The sequence below is a fragment of the Eucyclogobius newberryi genome, unplaced genomic scaffold, assembly GCF_026437365.1.
Source record: "Eucyclogobius newberryi isolate DKJ021-1_F unplaced genomic scaffold, fEucNew1.0.hap1 SCAF_8, whole genome shotgun sequence".
Taxonomy (NCBI): Eukaryota; Metazoa; Chordata; class Actinopteri; order Gobiiformes; family Gobiidae; genus Eucyclogobius; species Eucyclogobius newberryi.
The window spans coordinates 38,968,828-38,980,671 of record NW_027316500.1 but is presented as its reverse complement, the minus strand read 5'-3'; the positions used below and the strand labels follow the sequence as shown (position 1 = coordinate 38,980,671).

General features: G+C 44.2%; 1 pseudogene; it reads left to right on the top strand.

Moving 5' to 3' along the window:
- Positions 1 to 9,278: 9,278 nt before the first annotated feature.
- On the top strand, positions 9,279 to 10,011 carry LOC140350843 (general transcription factor II-I repeat domain-containing protein 2-like; annotated as a pseudogene).
- Positions 10,012 to 11,844: the final 1,833 nt, after the last annotated feature.

Below are 11,844 nucleotides of genomic sequence, written 5' to 3'. Positions count from 1 at the left end.
ACTTTACTAAACAACATCAGAGAAAAAAAAATCTACCTAAAACTAAATAATGAGAAATATACTTATGTTATTTGATACAAAATATATAAGAACCATTCAAATATAGTTATGTGAAATTATGTGGGTTTTTATGGAATATTAAAACTATTAATAGGCATAGTCAATAGGTTGAAAAATACAAATTCAAGTCAAATAAGCTGCAGTCCGTGTCAGGCCGCTGCAGGACACAGTGAAACGCTCTCAGACCACACCGAGTACAAGCATCACCTGCACTGATCCCACCTCAAATATGCTATAGAACCATCTCATCCAAACAGAGCACTTCACTCTCAAACTGCTGTCCTTCTGGTGGTCCCAAGAGTCTCTAGAAGCACAGTAGGAGGTAGAGCCTTCTGGTGGTCCCAAGAGTCTCTAAAAGCACAGTAGGAGGTAGAGCCTTCTGGTGGTCCCAGAGTCTCTAAAAGCACAGTAGGAGGTAGAGCCTTCTGGTGGTCCCAAGAGTCTCTAAAAGCACAGTAAGAGGTAGAGCATTCTGGTGGTCCCAAGAGTCTCTAAAAGCACAGTAAGAGGTAGAGCCTTCTGGTGGTCCCAAGAGTCTCTAAAAGCACAGTAAGAGGTAGAGCATTCTGGTGGTCCCAAGAGTCTCTAACAGCACAGTAAGAGGTAGAGCCTTCTGGTGGTCCCAAGAGTCTCTAACAGCACAGTAAGAGGTAGAGCCTTCTGGTGGTCCCATGAGTCTCTAACAGCAGCGTTTAGAGTGTTTAGCTCCCAAGCTCCTGTGTTATGGAATCAGCTCCTGTCCATGTTAAAGAGGCCGACACAGTCTCTACAATCTACATATTCTGCCCTCCCTAGACCTGACCTAGTCTGTGTAATTTGGCAGATAGCGAACAGACTTTAAATGAAGACAATGTTGTATGACTTTTGGCAATGTTTATTGCTCCATTTTCCAAGTTCAATACTTTTAAACCTGTAACAAAGAGACACAAAAGGCAATCAGTCTCTGAATACAGAAAATAAAAGACTAGCACAGGTTAGCAGTGCTTATGTGCACAGCATGAATAAAAGAGATGCAATGAATAACATTGTTAGCATAGCTAGACGCGATTAGCATAAGTAAAATGCGAACGTGATCCAATTAGCATATGAATAAGGTCGAACTGTACTCATGGTAACATAGAACAAGTTATAAGCACACGAACAGGCATATGCTCCCTTAACCCTGAGGAAGATACTTTGCACATTAAAACAAGCTGCAACTTCTGCTTATTGCCGACACAGAAAAACATGGCTGCTGCTTCACTTCCTTTACAAAAAACAAAGTGCAGAAAATCCTACGCCCTCTAGAGGACAGTGTTACACCTATAGTCCTTCTTGGACAGCACACTGCAGTTTCAGCTAGGCTGCCCTAGGAGCAACTATGCTGGGGGAAGTATGGCAGCTTGAGCACTATCCTCTGCTGAAGACTACTTCAAACAATATTTAATTTCACTGAGCAACTATAACCTTGTTTTTGAAAATCAGATGCGCATTTTGGGCCCAGCAAATGCCACTGCTCTGAGCAGGCAGCCGGAGCCGAGGCGAGAGCTTTGGTACGTCAAATTAGCAAAAGGGTTAGCATGGAAATATTTTATAGCTGGAATGGAACATTAAATAGAGCGATACAATTTTAATTATGCAACAAATACAACATGGACACTATAGCAACCTTTATTCTTTCCATATGAAACTGTTGTTTTATTGATGAAATAAGATTCATTATGAACATTCAGTCAATAGCTTTTTTAATAATTGATGTAGCGATACCAATTTCACAGCACCTCACCACACAAATGACCCTGTGTTATGATCCCGGTGGCAAAAACCCCAAAGCAGTCCAAATAAAGGCAAAGTTAAATTTATTTCAAAAATGTTCAAAATCAAAAAGGCAAAGCTCAAAGGTTCAGAATGTCAAACAATGCAAATACACAAAAAAAAAAATCAAAAATTCCAAGAGCCGAAAACACAAAAGATCCTAAGTCAAATAAATAAAAAATTGAAAGCACAAACTTAGCTCAGGTAGGAAGCAGGGCAGGGGCAGGAGTTACTAGCAGAGTTTTGGACAGACAAATGACGAACAGACACAGAACAAAGGGGAAACAGAAGTTAAATACACAGAGAAGCAGGTGATTGGTGGGAAACAAACAAGTGGCAGGAGAAACTAATTGAGGTAATGAGAAGACTGAAAGCAGGTGTGGTGGGAGGAGACTGGGAAATCCAGGAAGTAGCAGACGACAGGTGAGGGGCGGAGTCACAGAAACACAAAACATGGGTGCACATAACACAAGGGGCATATGGGAAATGGAGTCTCAGCAGAGTAGATACCAACACCTTGTCTTTCTACTACAACCTTTATTCTACCCATCAGAAGCTTAATCAATGTTTTTATAATGAAATGAATATTCACCTTCAATAACTTTGTATTATTGGATGTAGAACCACCAAATTCTCAGCATTCATCTACTTATCCAATTACCACAACCATATTTTTGAAAATTGTCTCAAGATGTATAACTTTCTTTTTCGTTCTCTTTTTTTACAAAAGGTTTTTTGGTGTAATTTGTGGTGGACATTGCAGTTCATGAGATGGAAACATGAGAAACTAGAGAAATCCCAAGGCCTCAGAGGAGCTGGAGAAGGTCTGGAGCCTGAAGGTATCTGTGGTGCTGTAGTGACCGGGGCACTTGGGGCAGTGACCCCCCAAACTGGAGGAATGACCCCCAAACTGGAGGAATGACCCCCAAACTGGAGGAATGACCCCCAAACTGGAGGAGTGACTTGAACAGATCCAGGAAAAAAAACAGACACCTCAGTCCAGAAACAGTAAAGATCCTGAAGAACCCTCAAGCGCCCAGGGGCCTCTGGAAGAGGACCAAAGCTTGAAGGTGGAGAAATAGAGACCACACGCGGAGGGTGAGGAAGAGCTTTTGAGATACAAAAATGTGTTCAATTGTAAAACCAAAGCGCCTAAAAGAACTGATCACTTTCAATCGATCGTCAATAACGACATGACACATGTAGGACGCTGTGTGGACATGACAAGTCCCACTTCAGTCTCAGAGTCTGAAAGTGGGAGAAGCCACAGAAAGTTAGCGTCACATATTCAGACTGAGGTCAATAACTCCTAAACACGAAAGTCTTTGCAGATCATCCACAGCCAAAATATTCACATTTACACTGCAGAGACAACCTCATTTTAAACAATCAGATGTGTATTTTGGGCGCAGCCAATCACACGGCTCCGAATGTGCAAAGCCGAGACGAGTGCTTAGGGACCGTCAAATAGCAAAATGAGAAATGGAACACCTCAACACATAAAATACACCATGATGGAAACACCACAACAACCTTTATTTTTCCATCAGAAGCTTAACACATATTTTTTGAGTGTAAAGACAAATGCAAATAAGACTCCTGCAAATAGTCATCTGATGATAATGATGAGGAAGAAAGTTGTAAATGAGGCTCTGACTGAGTTGATTAATTTGAACAATTGGTTGCATTTTGTTTTATTTAAAAAAAGTTTTAAAAGTTAATTTGTTAAGAGTTTTTTTTTTTTAAATAGAATGTTTACAAATACATTTTAAATAAATAATCATGTTATATCAATGGAAATTATTATTAGTCACTTTCGTGTTTTGCTATGCAATGATCAAATTGCTATACAAATTTTGAAAAATTAACGGATTGTTAATGATCAGCATATACCTTCTGTCGAGCAGCTGCTCTGAGAAGGCTTGATCTAGCCTTAATCCAATCTCGACAGCATCTCCGCACTAGAGCTGATGCGGCTGGAACCCGGACCTCCGACTCCAGAGCAGGGAACAGTGGGGGCTGAAAACCATAAACACAATGGAAGGGTGAGAGTCCTGTGGATGATGAGGGTAGTGAGTTGTGCGCATACTCCACCCAAATCAATTGTTCGGACCAAGTTGCTGGGGTACGAGAACACAGATACCGGAGGCTAGTCTCCAGCACCTGATTCAGGCGTTCGGTCTGTCCATTAGATTGCGGATGGTAACCGGACGACAATGAAGCATTAGCGCCTATCAACACACAAAACTCTCCAGAACTGGGCCATAAACTGGGGCCCCCGATCAGACACAATGTCTTTAGGCAGTCCGTGGAGTCGGAAAACGAGTTGAAGCATGACCTCCGCCGTCTCCTGGAAACAAAATGTACCATCTTGGAGAATCTATCCACAATTGTGAGAATGGTGGTGTTACCTCTTGAGTCTGGCAAACCTGTGACAAAATCCAGAGCTATGTGTGACCAAGGACGTGACGGGGTCGACAGAGGATGCAACAATCCGGATGACTGTCGATTTCCAGAAGCGCAGACTGGGCATGCAGTGACGTATTCTCGGGAGTCCTTAGCCAATGTTGGCCACCAGAATCTCTCAGACGGAAAAAATGGTGCGAGCCACTCCCGGATGAACAGCAAGCCGGGAGGCGTGGCACCACTCCAGGACACGGGATCTGAGACTCAAGGGCACAAAAAGACGGTTGGGTGGACAATTGTCGGGTACCTCGATCGGCAGCACAGCGGATTTCACCTCCTCCACAGGCCACGTCACAGCTCTCACGAAGCAGCTTGCAGGTAGAACATTGTCATTAGCCTCTTGTGATACTTCCCGTGCATATATTCTGGAAAGGGCATCCGGCTTGGCATTCATGGCACCTGGACGATAAGTTAGAACAAAGTTAAAATGATTAAAGAATAGACTCCACCTTGCCTGTCTCGGGTTTAGACGTTTCGCGTCTCGTAGATACTCCAAGTTCTTGTGGTCTGTCCAGATGAGAAATGGAACCGGGGTGCCCTCCAACCAGTGCCTCCACCCCTCGAGTGCCAACAGCTCCTTGTCACCAATACTATAGTTGGACTCTGCCCGAGTCAGCCTTCTAGGAAAAAAAAAGCACAAGGGTGTAGTGAGTTATCTCTGTCTGACCTCTGCGCGAGAGTATGGCTCCCACACCAAGGTCGGAGGCATCCACCTGTACCACAAACTGGCTGGAGGGATCAGGCTGAACCAGAATAGGTGCTTGGCAGAATGCTTCCTTAAGCCTACTGAAGGCCCTGTCCTCGGTAGGCATATAGGTGAATGCTTATTTAGCGGAAGTGATGCAGAGGAGCGGCCACAGTGCTGCAACGGTGGATGAATTTCCGAAAAGTTGGCAAAGCCCAAAAAGCTCTGCAACTTCTTCCTGGACGTAGGTGTGGGCCACTCTGCTACCGCCTTAATCTTGCTAGTATCCATCTCAATTTGTCCAGGCAAAATGACATAACCCAGGAATGAGGTCTGGGTAACATGGAACTCGCATTTCTCGAGTTTCACAAAAAGTCTTTGCTGCAACAGCTTCTTCAGAACGGCACGGATGTGTCCTTGATGTTGTTCCTCGTCAGCCGAGAAAATCAAGATGTCGTCTAGGTAGACAGAGCAGAAATGTTCAGAAATTCCCTCAGGGTGTCATTGATAAGCGCCTGGAACGCAGCAGGAGCGTTACAGAGCCCAAAAGGCATCACCAGATATCTGTAGTGACCAGTGGGGGTATTAAACGCCGTCTTCCATTCGTCACCCTCACGGATACGGATCAGGTGATAAGCATTTCTGAGGTCGAGCTTGGTGAAGATCCGAGCGTCCTTTAACAGTTCAAAAGCAGATGACATGAGTGGTAACGGATAGCAGTTCTGTACCGTGATGGCGTTAAGGCCCCGGTAATCGATGCATGGCCGCAGGGATCCATCCTTCTTCCCCACAAGTGAAGAATCCCGCCCCGACTGGAGAAGATGAGGGACGGATCAGCCCCGCCTTTAACGAGGTAGAAATGTACGTGTCCATGGCCCCTCGTTCTGGAATAGACAAGGAAAATAAATGGCCCTTGGGAAGTGTGGCTCCTGGCAGAAGGTCAATAGCGCAATCACCGTCTCTATGAGGTGGTAAGACTGCGGACTTCTCCTTGGAAAAAAATTTCCCATAGATCGTGATACGCCTCAGGTAATTGTGTCGACTCACTACCGGTGAGCTCCAGCGACATAATCCGACTCTGCTCCGGCTGCCTTACACAGTAAGTAAGTATTCTCAGATCTTTCAAAACAAGTAGTCTTGCAAAAACTACTCCAATTAGTAATCTCTCCAGTAGACCAGTCAATCTGTGGATTGTGCCTCTTCAGGCAGGGGTACCCCAAAACAGGAAACTGGGGAGAGCTGAAAACATGGAACATTAAATCTTCCTGATTTTTGTCAGCAAATGTCACCCGTATTGGTCTGGTTTGATGGGTGATTGTCCAAAGGATTAGTCCATCCAGTGCCTTCTCCTCCAGCGGACTAGACAGTGGTTCGAGGGGTACCCGCAAGCGCCGTGCCAATGCTGCGTCCAGTAGATTAGCGTCCTCTCCGGAATCCAGCAGCATGAGGGCCTGAACAGAAACAGAGAGAGAAGACAGACAAAGAAGCGTTCTCAGACGACAGATTGGAGGACAGTGATCGCTGGCTCGAAGCTTGCGTGAAACCGAAGTGCACCGAGTTCGCTTAGGACACTTGGCGATGAAATGTCCCTCGCTCCCACAAAAAAGACAAACCCCGGCGCATACGATATTCACATTCCTGGTGCGTTAAATGAGCTCTTCCCACGTGCATGGGTTCAGGGCTGTGGGGTAGAATAACAGCCGAGGTTGCCACCTCCCGTACACACTTGGCTCCGACAGGTGGCTGGCTGTAAATGACTGCACTCTGTCCCTCCTCCCTGTGAATTCTCTCTTCTCGTCTCACGTAAGCGGTTATCCAGCCTAAACGTCAAGGCTATGAATTGTTCCAGATCCTCCGGTTCATCTCGAGGTGCCAACTCGTCCTTTAGTTCCTCACTGAGACCCTGGGAGAATAGAGTCAGAAGTTCCAATTGTCCCCACCCGGTCTGTGCCGCCAAAATTCAAAAGTTCAGGGCGTATTCTGAAACAGAGCTACGTCCCTGACGTAACGCCAACAGCCTCTTACACGCCTCCTTGCCTCGTACAGGGTGGTCAAAAACCTTCATCTCCAAAACAAAGTCATCATAAGTCTTAGACACCGCTGATACAGCGACATATTCAGCCCAAGCAGCGGCTCTTTCACTCAATAAGCTCATGGTGAAGGCAATACGTGACTGTTCAGAAGCATACGTGAGGGGCTGCTGGGAAAACACTAAAGAGCATTGATGTAAAAACTGGCCACAGGATCCAAATTCGCCAGCATATCTTGGTGGTGTGGGGATGTGTGACTCGCGAGCCTGCCAAAACTGCACTTGAGGGGTATGGGACGATGCGGGTGGCGCAGTACTACTCACATTAGCCTTGGTGGAAGCCGGTTGATCAAGGCGAGCATTTAGCTGAGACATGGCTTTACATAGGTTAAGTAATAGTTCCCTCAAACCTGAGATATCCTGTTCCTGGTGTCCCATTCTTGCTCCTTGGGCTTGGATTGCTGTTCTGAACTGGTCCAGCTTCACGGGCTCCATGATTTGGCGAGTTTGTTCTGTCACGAACGGCAGAACGGAGCCAATTACGGATCGGGAGACAGGCGAAGAATTAAACAGTCTTTAATCCAAAAATAAGACAGAAAAATATAAAATCTTCAGGCAAGGCCAGGTCCAGTATCCAGCAGTGTCAGAGAGCAGGCGAGAGTCGTAAACAAAATCCTTTCCAGGTTCGGTACACGGGCTAACAGCAATATCAGGGATCAGGCAGAAGGAGAAACACAAGGCAGTCAAGGGTCGATAACGGCAAACAGGAACAACGACGGTCAGTCAGAGTCAAAAAGTCAAAACAGAGGATCAGGAAAAACCGCTAGAATGCTGGGGCTAAGGGGGCAATAACAGACAAACTCCCAAAAAACAAAAGGAAAACGCACACTAATATACTACACCCAGTGATTAGAAATGAGGTCCAGCTGTGAGTGAGCAGAGAGACAAAAGGGGCGGTAACCAGAGGAAGAACAAGAAGGGAGGAGGGAAACAAAGAGGAGCAGAGGAAAAAGACAGAAAAACTTCTAACACCAAAACAGATCATGACAGAGATGAGTCTCTCGATTTACTCTCACCTATGGTCATGGGCTTTGGGTAATGGCCGCTTTTATTTATGTCTCAATATCCCATGTTACAACGTGGGCACCTGCGGTTTATTGAAATAAACTAATTTAGTTTGCGCAGCTTTTATTCAGGAGAGCTGTATAGCCCGAAAAGTATGGTACTTCAAGATGAGAAGTCTTGAACCATTTTAGAAAAGAAGACTGGGTTGCCATCAAAAGGAAACATGGAACAATTCCGCACACTTTCCAAAAGGATCAAACCGGCAAACTACGGCCCGTGGGCCACATCCGGCCCGCTGGGCCTTTCAATCCGGCCCGCCAAGCTTGTCCCAAGTTATATTAAAATGTAATTTGTATTTTTTTCCCGTAGGCTTGATTAGACAGTAGATGGAATGAGAAAGAAAGGAGGGGGATTGAGAGAGAAAGGAGGACATGCAGCAAATGTTGGAGTCGGGATTCGAACTCACAATACTGCTCATTTTACCTTTCGCCTGTAATGCTCACATTTCCCCAAGAGATGGCAAACCTTCTTCTTCTCTGTTAAGCGTTTCACATCGAGACTTTCTGTAAAAATGAGCTTATCGAGGAAAAGAAAAGTGGATAGTGAGTGCCGAGTGTTTTATACCGAGTGGACGACTAAATATTTTTTCATTGAAGTCCAGTCAAAGGCTGTATGCTTGATATGCCAGTTTTCAAGGAGTACAATATCAGCCGTCACTTTGCTACGAAGCATACCAATTACACTAGCAATCAGTCAATGCAAGAGCAGAGCTATTTCTGCTTATCTCCATCTTGGGCCCCTTGCCTTAATTGGACAGGAAAATACCTGTTTCTCTCAAGCGAGATCTTACGTCATGTTGAAACTTAGACACTTTATAAGGTATTCCCTTTTTTGACCCCCTCCTCCCCTTTCTAGAGTAAAAGTAAGGAGGACAAGGGGTCACCACAGCAAAAGTATATTTCATTATTACATTAGTATAGATAACATTTTTAATAAATCCAACAACGTCGGACTGTGACTCGCCGTGTGGAACAGATAGCCAGCCAAATAAACAAAAAGTCTTTTAAGTTATATTCACTGGCACTTGATGAAAGCAACGATTTGAAAGACACGGCGCAGCTCACAATTTTTATCCGTGGAATTAATGAGAGTTTTGAGATAACGGATGAGTTTTTGAGCATGAAGTCTCTGAAGGGAACAGCGCAGGGAAAGGATTTGTATGACAAGGTGTCGGCTGCCATCGAGAAACGTAAACTACCTTGGAGTAAACTTGCCGATGTCACGACGGATGGATCACTAAATTTAACTGGAAAAAACATTGGTCTGCAAAAAAGAATACGGGACAAAGTGGGAGAGGAAAACCCTGAGCAGCAGTTATTTTCCTTCACTGCATCATCCATCAGGAATCTCTCTGTAAGTCTGTATTGCAGCTTAACCATGTCATGAATCCCGTAGTAAAACTTGTTAACTTTATACGTGCAAGGAGACTCCAGCACCGTCAGTTCATCACTTTCCTGGAGGAAACTGATGCAGATCATCAGGATTTACTTTATCACTCTCGTGGTTAAGTTTGGGCAAAGTGTTTCAACGCGTCTGGGACCTGAAAGAGGACATGGGCGCATTTTTGGAGTTTGGGGGCAAATCTGACCAATTTCCTGGGCTAAGCGACAAGAAATGGCTTTGTGATTTTGCGTTTGCTCTGGACATATTTTCACACTTGGATGAGCTGAATGTGAAACTGCAGGGGAAAGATCAGTTTGTGCACGACATGTACAAACATGTTACAGCCTTCAAATCTAAGCTAGCTTTATTCTCCAGACAAATTGCAAACACATCTTTTACTCATTTCACCACACTTGGCACGCAAAAAGAGGCGACGCGATTCGCAAAGAAATACAGAAAGAAATACTAGAGCGGGTCTAGAGCAGGACTAGAGCAGGTCTAGAGCAAAGAGCTGAGCAATATGGAGAATGGTGATCTTCCTGTGACAATGAGCCATTTGGGTTAAATCAACATCCGGTGATTCTTGTTGAGGTTCAGTGTTGCTCAAAATGTGAATTAACCGCAAGAGTGCAGAAACGTCAATGTATTCTTAGGACACAGACATTTCACAGTCTCTTTTTTAGCACATTTTTTAACATTTAAGTTCAGGGTTAATTACAGACAATGCGCTCAATATTCTAATTTATCCATAAGACTTAGTTCTGTTCTTTGATGACCTCTCGTCCTTTATGTTTTATTTGATTCCCCTGGAGCAGGTAGAGTTCTTGTCCGGATCAAAGGTGTCCTCCTTGGTGTCCTCCTTGGTTTAGGGCGAAGGTTTTAACAACTTATTCCATTTTGACACACTTGGGACTTTGTCTGTACAAACGGCAGCAAAATTGTAATTATTACAATGTGTGATTTTTCTGTCATTCTAGCTCCAGTTTGTGGCTCCGCTGCACAGACCGTGACAGAGATCCAAATAACTACTGATGTCTCACTCCTCAACACCATTTTCACCAAATTTCACCTTTTTGGGGCAAACGCCGTAGGAGGAGTTCTTTGCTCATGGGTTTTGTGTCTTGAGGCCAAATTTAAAGTGTTTTCACTGAAAACTGTAGAAGAAGATGCCAAAAGTTTGACGAGGTGCACTTTTGTCAGCGCCGTGTTTGATCCAACATGGCCGACTTCCTGTGGGATTTAGGGCGGGGTCATAGTATCATTTTTTACATGTCCTCACATGAACTATTTTTTGGAATGAGCGTCATATTTTTACTGCAACTTTTTTTGGCGTCGGGCTCCCATTGGCCCCATGTTAATTGATTTTTGAGGCGGAGCTACTGAGCCGACTTTCAATATTTTTCATGAAACCTTCACTCAAAATTAGAACTCACCAAGTTCTAATTATTGATACGACTCACGCTCATATTCCTCCTGGTTTACGACTCGATTTTTGCATTTTTCCAGCCCCCGGATACAATTTTAATATGTCCCATAAACATAATAATGGATTTTTTGGTTTATTCATGGGTCTTTGTTCAGTCCTGGTTTAGTCCTGTTTTAGACCTGGTTTAGTCCTGGTTTTGTCCTGGTTTAGACCTGGTTTAGTCCTGGTTTAGTCCTGGTTTAGGCCTGGTTTAGTCCTGGTTTAGTCCTGGTTTAGACCTGGTTTAGTCCTGGTTTGGACCTGGTTTGGACCTGGTTTAGACCTGGTTTAGTCCTGGTTTAGTCCTGGTTTAGTCCTGGTTTAGTCCTGGTTTAGTCCTGGTTTAGACCTGGTTTAGACCTGGTTTAGTCCTGGTTTAGTCCTGGTTTAGTCCTGGTTTAGTCCTGGTTTAGACCTGGTTTAGACCTGGTTTAGTCCTGGTTTAGTCCTGGTTTAGTCCTGGTTTAGTCCTGGTTTAGTCCTGGTTTAGTCCTGGTTTAGACCTGGTTTAGTCCTGTATACACACCTGAAGGGGGCACATACACACCTGAAGGGGGCGTAGCCTTTAGATACATTTACAGTCTTTAATCATCAAACGTCAGGTGAAACAGAAAATAAATTGAAACAGAAAATAAACCAGTTTAAATAATTAACAGTTTTACAACAAATAAATCAAAGTCAACTAGAGCCACTATAAACAACTGAGCAGCGTCAAATATAGAATATGACAATATTTGACACAACAAATCCAAATAATACATCACATTAACAGCATTAGACACCAGCCCATATTTAACAACTGTAAAATACTATTACAAAATACTATTACAAAATACT